The 10,000-nt window shown below is 50.5% G+C and overlaps 1 pseudogene; it reads right to left on the bottom strand.

Moving 5' to 3' along the window:
* LOC120906241 overlaps positions 1-10,000 on the bottom strand; it is a 122,823-nt pseudogene that overhangs the window by 7,508 nt on the left and 105,315 nt on the right.

The raw sequence follows: 10,000 nt of genomic DNA, 5'->3' as shown, positions 1-10,000 counted from the left end.
CGGGGTGAAGACGGCTCCTCGAGATGGTCGTTGAGGCGGTTCAGTATGAGGCGCTCCAATACCTTCCCCAGAGCGTCGAGCATGCAAAGGGGTCGGTACGAACTGCTCTCTCCCGGAGGCTTCCCTGCTTCGGCAGCAACACCAGTCTTTGCCTCTTCCACTGTGCCGGGAACGTAGCGCGGTTGAGGCAATCCTGGTACAGGACCCGGAAGACCTCCGGGAACATGGTGATTGCCGTCTTCACCGCCGCATTCGGGATGCCATCGAGCCCTGGTGCTTTGCGGCTCGCCATCTGACTCGCGATTAGCAGCAGCTCGTCGTCAGTAACAGGTGCTACACCCGCCGCAGTTGTTGCTCCCTCGTCGTTTCCCGCGTTGCTCTGCTGCGACCAGTCACAGGGCGGATGCTCAGGGAAGAGGTCGGACACAATGCGTTCGAGGACGACCCGGTCCGCTTCTGAAGGCGTCCGACTGCCCCGGAGCCGGGACATGACGACCCGATATCCTGCCCCGAACGCATTCTCTTCTGCAATTTCGATCAGCTCCTGGAACAAGTTCCGCTTGCTAGCTCGAATTGCTCGACTGAGCTCCGCCCTTGCTGTCCTGTGCTCAGCTGCTGCTATGCTGCGCTCCTCCAAATCAGCCGTCCGCAGCATCCGGTCACGGGCAACCTCGCAGTTGTTCCTCAGGCGAGCCAGGAGGAGACCACCAAAATGTGTTACGATGCGGGTCTTGGTGCAGTCGGGTAACCCGCTGCATTGTCTCATCGCAGGCCTTCAACATGGCTGCGATCATACCCTCCTGGGTCGATGCGCGTTGGACAAAGTCCGCAGCGAACAGCGCCTCGAGGAATGATGTAGCAGAAAACTGCGAGGTCTTCCATCTACGGCCAGCGTGACGCACACGCCTCTGGCTAGCGGAAGCACCCTGCCGCGACGACGGTTGCCGCTGATGTTGCTGTTGCTGCTGTTGCGATGGCTGCTGCTGCTGCTGCTGCTGCTGAAGTGACTGCTGCTGCTGCGCAGAGGACTGTTGCGCTGGCTGCTGCTGGTCCTGCAGTTGCTCGGGCGATGCTGGTGTTCCTCCCACGGTGTAGAGGACATAGCGGTGGTCTGATGCGGTGTAGCGTGTACTCACGATCCACGTATCTGGGCGAGCAATCGACGGGCTTGCGAACGCCAAGTCAATTATGCTCGGGAGAGCCACCCCGTTGCCGTCGAACGTGAATTCTCGACCTTGGTTTATCACGCTCAAGCCAAGCTGCTCCACCATAGCGTGCAGCTCTTCCCCGCGGTTGCAAGTCTCGGATTGCCCCACTCCTCATGTCTGGCGTTAAAATCGCCGGCGACGACGACTTGAGGGTGGGAGAAGGCTTCGAGTTCTATGGCTTCAATGAAGCGCTCGAACTCGGCGAGGCTGAGGCTTGGTGGAGCATAGCAGCTTATGAAGGTCACTCCGCCAATCTGCGCTGCTACCAGCCCCCGAGCTTCGCTGCACCACACGCGCTGAATTGGTAGCTCACCGACAGCTACCACCGCTACCGTCCGGCAGCTGCTGAATGCCCACCGGCCGTTATTCTCTGGTGGACGCAGAACATCAGAGAGGATGAGCACGTCTGCTTTCTCCTCTCTGGCAGCTTGTAGCACCAGATTCTGGGCATCACGGCCATGGCCCAGATTCGCCTGCAAGACTTTTAGGACCGGAAGCATCGCTGAGCCGAACGAGCACATTCGCTGTGTCCTATGTGGTGAGCGCCACCACACAGTGCACACTTCGCCTCATTTTGGCAGGATCGTGCTTTGTGTCCGTCTAGTCCGCAACGGATGCACATATTCTGCCGATCTGCAGTGGAACGGCAGTTCGACGCAATGTGGCCCATCTCCAGACAGCGGAAGCATCGCTGACGCTCTGGAGGGGTTGGTGGAGCTGCACGTACCTTGCTAACGCAGTCGCACAGGAATAGTTTGGCTCCTTCCAACTGACGAGCTGATTTCGCTGGTAGCCGGATTCGTGCTCGCTTCGACCCATCTGGAAGTTCCCAAATGCTGGTGGAAACTACTCCAGCACTTGCGCCAATCTTCTCATCGAGGGCAGCAATGATGTCCTCCTCCGCAGCGAGGGGATCGATGTCGGATACGAGCAGCTCACCCATTTCGGTGACAAGCCGACTTACGCCTGCGTCACCGATAATCTTGCGGACGCCATCAAGCATAAGTGGGGCATTTGCCGTCTTGCTTAGTTCCATGCGTAGCAGTCTGGCATAGGTTCGGCGACCCTGCTTGATATGCCCTTTCATGACACAGTAGGCCGGGTCGAGACGGATGGCTTTGCGCACCTTGTCGTAAATGCCATCCCAGGTTTCGCCTTCGCTGGGTGACACCTCGATGATGTCAGGCCTCGGCTTTCGCTTACGCTGTAGCTGCTGCTGCTGCTGCATACGCTCCTGCTGTTGCTGCTGCGAGCCAGCGACCGCCTGTCGCTGTGGCTGACGTTGCTGCTGCTGCTGTTGATGCTGCGCGATACCGACTGCCTGTCGCTGTAGCTGACGCTGCTGCTGCTGCTGTTGCGGCTGCTGCTGGGAGCGTGGCTTACCCGTAGCTTTGCCGCGATATCTACGCCGCACGACCTCGCTGTAGGTCAACTCCGGCACGACGTCTCCGCGGACGGCAGTCGATGCCTCGTTACGCGGCGGCATGACTGCACGCGACGTCGACGCGCGGGGCTGCTCCTGCTCTTGCTGGTTCCGCTGCTGCTGTTGTTGTTGCTGCTGCGGCTGCGCAGAGGATCGGCGTGGCAACGGAGTTGGAGGTTGACGCGAGCTAGCTGACGGTTGTCCGCCGGCAACCTTTGCTGCCAGTAAGGAGTTTAGAACGTCTCGGTCGCGCTGATGTGCGGCGGCGAGCTTCTCCATTTGCGCCTCCAGCTTTTCTTCACGGCGCTTCGCCTCCTCCTTCTCCTCCTGTAGCAGTTGGCACATGCCAGTTATCTGCTCCGAGAGGCGAGAATTTTGCTCCTTCATTTCCAAATTCTGCTCCTCTAGCCGCTGAATTGTCGCCTTAAGCAACTCGAGCTCCGGTGTGGTCGAGGCGGCCTTGGATGCCACGGCGGGCTTGTTGTTGCCTGTGACACTGACCCTAGGCAGCGCCACTCGAGGCTCGGTCACAAACAGCTTCGAGCCGGATGCCAAGCTGCTACGGCAGTCCACAGAGACTGACCTCGCACTCGCGCGCGTTGACATCCCGGATGATGCCATCATCTTTGCCGACTTTCAGGTTGGTGGGTTAAATAACCCTGGGGTCGATGTGACCCCGGGGTCGGTTGACCCCGGGGGGTCGAGATGACCCCAAGTATGCAGCGCCGTCTAGCTGGTGTTCTGCCGCTCAATCGCTGCTGTAGAATCCTTCTTCCACGCTGGTTTTCCACTATGGTCCGACTTGCGACCCCCTGGTGGGCTGGGGGGAGGGGTGTGGTGGCGAAAAATTACGAGAGGGTGCGTCGCTCACGTGGGGAATGGATCCGCACCAATCCCGAATTTTTCCGGCACTTTTTCACGTCCAAATTGCGCTGCCCGCTTTTTCGACCCTTTTGAACCTATTTTAGGGATTTTTCACCGGGAGCGGGGAGGGGGAGGGGGAAATTATTTTCGCGTGTTTTGTTTTATCGCCCTCTATCACCCCGCAGCTTCGCCGATTTTTTCTAATTTTTCGAAAAAAAATTCGAAAAATTCGAGCAGTTTTCGAGTTGCTCGAACTACTCGAATCGAGCAAATTCGAGCTGCCGCGGGCACTACACTTCTTCCCCGAATTTTCTGCGCACTTTTGTAAACTCGAGCACTTTTCGAGCAATAACGGACTTTTCAAATTTTTGCCCCTTGGGAACTGCTCCCCGGACAAAATTTGTCCCTTGGGTATTATAGAACTGTCACCAAGAAACGTCAAAAATTTTTTTCACGATTTTCACACATTTTTTGATGCAATCTTATTGTACGCATAAAAACAAGCACAACGGTGAAAACCGCACACGAATCCGAGCAAAACTCGCGGAGTTATTCGCGATTTGCTATTTATTTCGATTTTTCCGAAAGCACGTGCTCCGGCGGTAGCACCCCGACACTTTTTATTTTCTCGTTTTTTACCGATTTTCGTTCTGTTTTTTTAAATTCACGTTCAGCGTCACTACGCGCACCTTTAAAATCACATCCGGCACGAATCCGTGCGTTTTTCACTGAGTTATTCACATTCAAAGTTCCCCATACAAATTGTATGGGGATGTAAACACACACTTTTATGCACTTTAAACTTCTCAAAACGTCTCGAAAACACTTTAAAACGCTTTAGAAGCGTCGAATTATCCAGAATCGAGTGTTTCCGGCGCCGAAATCACACAGTTTTGCGCATTTTTTCCACACCCGGAAATTTGGTACTACCGGGGGGCAAATGTACACAGAACAACACGAATTTTTAAAGCGCAAAAATCACAGAAATTCGACCAAATAACACTATCTATAGGTAAATTGGGTGCTCTGAACACGATTTTGAGGGTTTCAGAGCGATCCGAGGCCGTTTACACACTTTTTTGCACACTTTGTCGGAGCGTGTTTACATACGTCTGTACCCGACGGCTACTCGATGAACACTACAGGGATAACTGGCTTGTGGCCGCCAAGCGTTCATAGCGACGTGGCTTTTGATCCTTCGATGTCGGCTCTTCCTATCATTGTGAAGCAAAATTCACCAAGCGTAGGATTGTTCACCCTTTCAAGGGAACGTGAGCTGGGTTTAGACCGTCGTGAGACAGGTTAGTTTTACCCTACTGGTGTGTGCTTATAGTCGCTATCTTAACGGAATTCCTGTGCAGTACGAGAGGAACCACAGGTACGGACCACTGGCTCAATACTAGTCCGACCGGACTTTGGTATGACGCTACGTCCGCTGGATTATGCCTGAACGCCTCTAAGGTCGTAGCCAATCCGAGCTGATAGCGCTTCTCAAACCCATTAGGTGTTCGGAAGCTAGCGGGCCTAACAACCCTCTGAGATCCGTTGGAGTCTGCGTCTGCAGCCCGGCGTCTCATCCCGCTATACCTAGGCCGCAATGAGTGGAGTTCGCTGCACGTGTTAGTACCGTAACTGGGAACGCCGTTGGCTTGAGCTCTGCCCAACGTGGATATACCTAGTTTCGACACCTATCAACCGCCCGCAAACGACGGGACTTCAGGCTGGGAGCTGCGAGTTGTAGAGATGCGTTCGCATCGATCCTCTCAGGCGACCCATGCTTGGTGGTTTGTCCGTGTGCCCCTTCCTCGATGTGCGCAAGCTCGTCTTGGTCTGGGGACCACGTCGACACAGGGGATACTCTTGTGAGAGCATGAGTGTACTAAGTTGAGTGTAGCAAGGGAACGCGTGCCCCTTCCTCGTTGGCGTAACTAACCATCTTGGTCTGGGGACCGTGGTACCGTGCTCTGGTGAAGCTTGGTGCGTGCTCCTTCCTTGTCAGGCGAGTGACTTGACCTGGTCTGGAGACCGTTCCTTTATACTAGTGGACAAGAGTTGGCTACTTCCGTGTCAGACGAGTGACTTGACATAGGATGGAGAAGGACACTTAACACTAATGAGCTTGTCGGCGTGCCTCGTTCTCGACTTGATTGTCTTGATGTGAGGACCGTGCGGACCACACCAGTAAGCTTACACATGCTCGTTACAAGTTGTATAAGTTGACCCGTTTGGCCCGGTTGCCTTGCACATGATGGTGTTGACCATGTTCGGTTAACAGGTCGTGTGTCGAGGTGGTCGGCCTTGGTAGTAGGATGTCTTGTGCATGTGACGTGTTGACCTGGTTTGGTCGGTGTGTCGTCGTGTACGAGATGACCTACTTACCCGTCAGTTTTCCAAGTTGTATCATGTGTTGACTTAGTTGACGTGTCATGTGCTTGGATGATTAGCGTACGGGTCATGTATGGTGCGCTTGCTTCAGTTGAAGGGATGTACTAGTACAGTTGTCCCAAATCCTGAACTCGAGAAGAAAGCGCCAATGACAGCGTTTTTGACTGGAGCTCCCTAGCATTCGGCTTTTTTCTACTTTGAAGGGATGCACTGTTGTATGAATTGTTTATTCACGAACTGGTCGTTTGATTGGATCGTGAAAAAAAAACGCTCAGTCCCAAATCCTGAACTCGACAGGAAAGCGCTGATTGCAAACATTTTGACTGGAAGTCCCTTGAAAATGGCGTTTTCGTTATTGGCATTATGTGGCACGTTTATTGTGGCTAGAACATTAATTATTCACCAAATGGCACCAAAGCTTGGCAAAAGTCGCGAAACACTCCTATCTCGACGCACCAGCAATCGCAACTTGATGCAAAATAAATTGCACGAGCTAATGATACTTGTACCATGCACAGTACACCGTACCAAAATATACCCCTGAAAGTGTGCAATTTGGTGCTACCCTAGGGAATATGTTTGGGGAAGCCTAGCTACGTGTGTCGCACGTTCCAAGTTGCATGGACGTCGAACAGAGGCATGCAAAAGCACCTATCTAGGGAATTACTCTACGTTCTAGTAGCAAGTGCGATTTTCCGGTCCAGCACGGCAGTACGCCTGCACGCATACACTCCATGTACCAAAAATGTACCAACCTAGGCGTTGCTCAGTAGCTTTTGGCGGCACATAGAAAAAGTATTCGAGTTCAGATTTTTGGGACTTAGCGTATTTTTAAAACTAATAACGAAAATTAAATTATAAATCGGTAAACGGCTTGGAGTTGCTCAGTAGCTTTTTGCGCAACGTGGCAAAAGTATTCGAGTTCAGATTTCTGGGACGTAGCGTATTTTTCAATCATAATAAACCGAATCAAACATAACAATGATGAAACTTACACCACGTCCCAAGGTTGTGCACAAAACGTAACGATAAAGTGCTGGCGAAGTTTGAGGTGCACCAAAATTGTGTACCGATCAGGGAAAGTACTCTACGTTCCTATGATTTGGGTGAAAAGTGTTGATTAACTGCTGGTTAGAATAGACAGTTGCTTATCATACACATCGCAAACGAACACCCCTTAGTGAGCATTAGCAAAAGTCAATGGCACAAAGCAAATGCAATACAAACTGATCAAGTACATTAAAGAACGCTACGTACCAGGACTTCTTTCCAAGAATGGTGTCCGCGACGGGAGGGCAAGCGTCCTTCCCAGGTTTTCCTAGTAAACCTTGTATGGTAAACATACCCAAGCGTGTCTGTAAGCACGCAACGAAAGTCACGAACGGGCACATACCTAGGGAATGTACTCTACGTACTTGGACTTTTGTCCAAGAATGGTGTCCGCGACGGTCGGGCACTGCGACGCAATAACCAAATCCTAGGATTGTAACTTTAGTGTGCACAAACATAAACATTAACGCGTTCGCTCGGGCTGCGCCGTCCGTGTTGAACACAAATGTGGGTGATTATATGCGTGGAGGGACAAAAACATACGAGGAGGAGACAGTTTTCTGCACGATGTGCACAGAGCTCATTTCGTCGTCCCGGGCGAATGGAAAAACACAAACATCGCGAGTATCGTTCTAGGTTTCTGTCTATAAAAGGGCAGGCCAAAAGGTGACCGGTTGAGATAAGCATTTTAAGCATACAAACACTTTATTGGAACTTTTGATACAAAACAAGGTACGTACATGTAGGTTGTACCAACATGGACATCTATGAACGCGGCTGCGCCCTCCGTCTTGTACTTTCCCTGATCGGTACACAGTTTTGGTGCACGGCTATCCCGACCGGCAACTTGTACCAACATAGACATCCATGAACGCGTACGTAGTGTACTTTCCCTGATCGGTACACAATGTTGGTGCACGGCATAAGAAAAAAACTAAAATGGTCAAACTCAATCCATTTCAACAATAGATAGTCGATAGTAGCTGTGCCGATGAAGTAGGGCACGATGCAAGTTAATGTTGTTTAATTAATAACATGTCCGCCATACATTTCAGTACAAAATTGCTCGGTCAGACCTACAAAGTGCTATATCTCGAATACGAGGCGTCGGACTGGGGGTTGTAGAACAATTTTAAGTTCGTCTAATGATTCTACATCCGATTCTGGATAGCGGTTTTTTGACCACTTTTCAATATTTTGTGACACCCCGAACCTAGGGGCAGCTCCCTAGCTTTTTTCAAAAATGTGCACCGAACGGGCCGGAGAGCTCGTGTGGCTCAAAACATGTTTTTCGCTAAAACACCTCAAAACGTGTCAAGAACGCACCCTAGCTCTTGTTTTTGAAAAGTTATGGCCATTTAAAGTGAGGTGGTTTTTGCTTCAAAATAGCAATTTCACCCGTCCCTATGGCCATGCTTTAAATTTTCACGAAAATGCCAGGTCAGACCTAGGGCGGGCCATATCTTGAATACTAAACGTCGCAGACATTGGTCGTAGAACAATTTTAAGTTCGTCTAATGATTCTACATCCGATTCTGGATAGCGGTTTTTTGACCACTTTTCAATATTTTGTGACACCCCGAACCTAGGGGCAGCTCCCTAGCTTTTTTCAAAAATGTGCACCGAACGGGCCGGAGAGCTCGTGTGGCTCAAAACATGTTTTCGCTAAAACACCTCAAAACGTGTCAAGAACGCACCCTAGCTCTTGTTTTTGAAAAGTTATGGCCATTTAAAGTGAGGTGGTTTTTTGCTTCAAAATAGCAATTTCACCCGTCCCTATGGCCATGCTTTAAATTTTCACGAAAATGCCAGGTCAGACCTAGGGCGGGCCATATCTTGAATACTAAACGTCGCAGACATTGGTCGTAGAACAATTTTAAGTTCGTCTAATGATTCTACATCCGATTCTGGATAGCGGTTTTTTGACCACTTTTCAATATTTTGTGACACCCCGAACCTAGGGGCAGCTCCCTAGCTTTTTTCAAAAATGTGCACCGAACGGGCCGGAGAGCTCGTGTGGCTCAAAACATGTTTTTCGCTAAAACACCTCAAAACGTGTCAAGAACGCACCCTAGCTCTTGTTTTTGAAAAGTTATGGCCATTTAAAGTGAGGTGGTTTTTTGCTTCAAAATAGCAATTTCACCCGTCCCTATGGCCATGCTTTAAATTTTCACGAAAATGCCAGGTCAGACCTAGGGCGGGCCATATCTTGAATACTAAACGTCGCAGACATTGGTCGTAGAACAATTTTAAGTTCGTCTAATGATTCTACATCCGATTCTGGATAGCGGTTTTTTGACCACTTTTCAATATTTTGTGACACCCCGAACCTAGGGGCAGCTCCTAGCTTTTTTCAAAAATGTGCACCGAACGGGCCGGAGAGCTCGTGTGGCTCAAAACATGTTTTTCGCTAAAACACCTCAAAACGTGTAAGGAACGCACCCTAGATGATGAAAAGTGCAATCAGAATGTCAATCGACAACTTTGTTGGGGGTACCATTTTACTCTACGGGCCAGTAGCTTAGGCGCGCCATTAGCGCTTTCCTTTCGGGTTCCCATTTTTTGCCCTCCTGGGATTATGATCATTTGCTCATTGCCTACTATAGGGAGGGTACCTTGCTACGAGGTCAAACATGAAGATTGCACCAAATCGTAGTTTTACCTCTATTTAGTCGTAGGAGCATGGTTTGCAGTGGCAGTGGGTCATTAAGCCCCCGTTTGGGTCATACGTCCCTCCGCGATAAAAATCGTCGTATGCCTATAGTCCGAACTAATGAAGCAAAAGTGGTGTCTGGTGGGCGCTGCCGATGATTTTAACCTATGATTTTGAGCTTCCACCCTATCAAAACGTTCCTGGAGCAGTACATCACGGGTCTACGGACCCAAAGACTTCGTCGTGATGGTTTCTAGTAAAAAGTTGTAACAGCTAAGGGTTTTGAATACGCGTATATTAACCATTGCTTGAAACTAAGCTTCGTTGTCTTTAAACTCTGCAAGACCAATCGAACTTCTTAGGGAAACCCGAAGGATTCACGCTAAGCTCGATGAGCTATTATGGGTAGTGGTGCAT

Source organism: Anopheles arabiensis, chromosome X (assembly GCF_016920715.1).
Source record: "Anopheles arabiensis isolate DONGOLA chromosome X, AaraD3, whole genome shotgun sequence".
Lineage (NCBI taxonomy): Eukaryota > Metazoa > Arthropoda > Insecta > Diptera > Culicidae > Anopheles > Anopheles arabiensis.
This window is presented reverse-complemented; position numbering and strand designations above follow the sequence as displayed.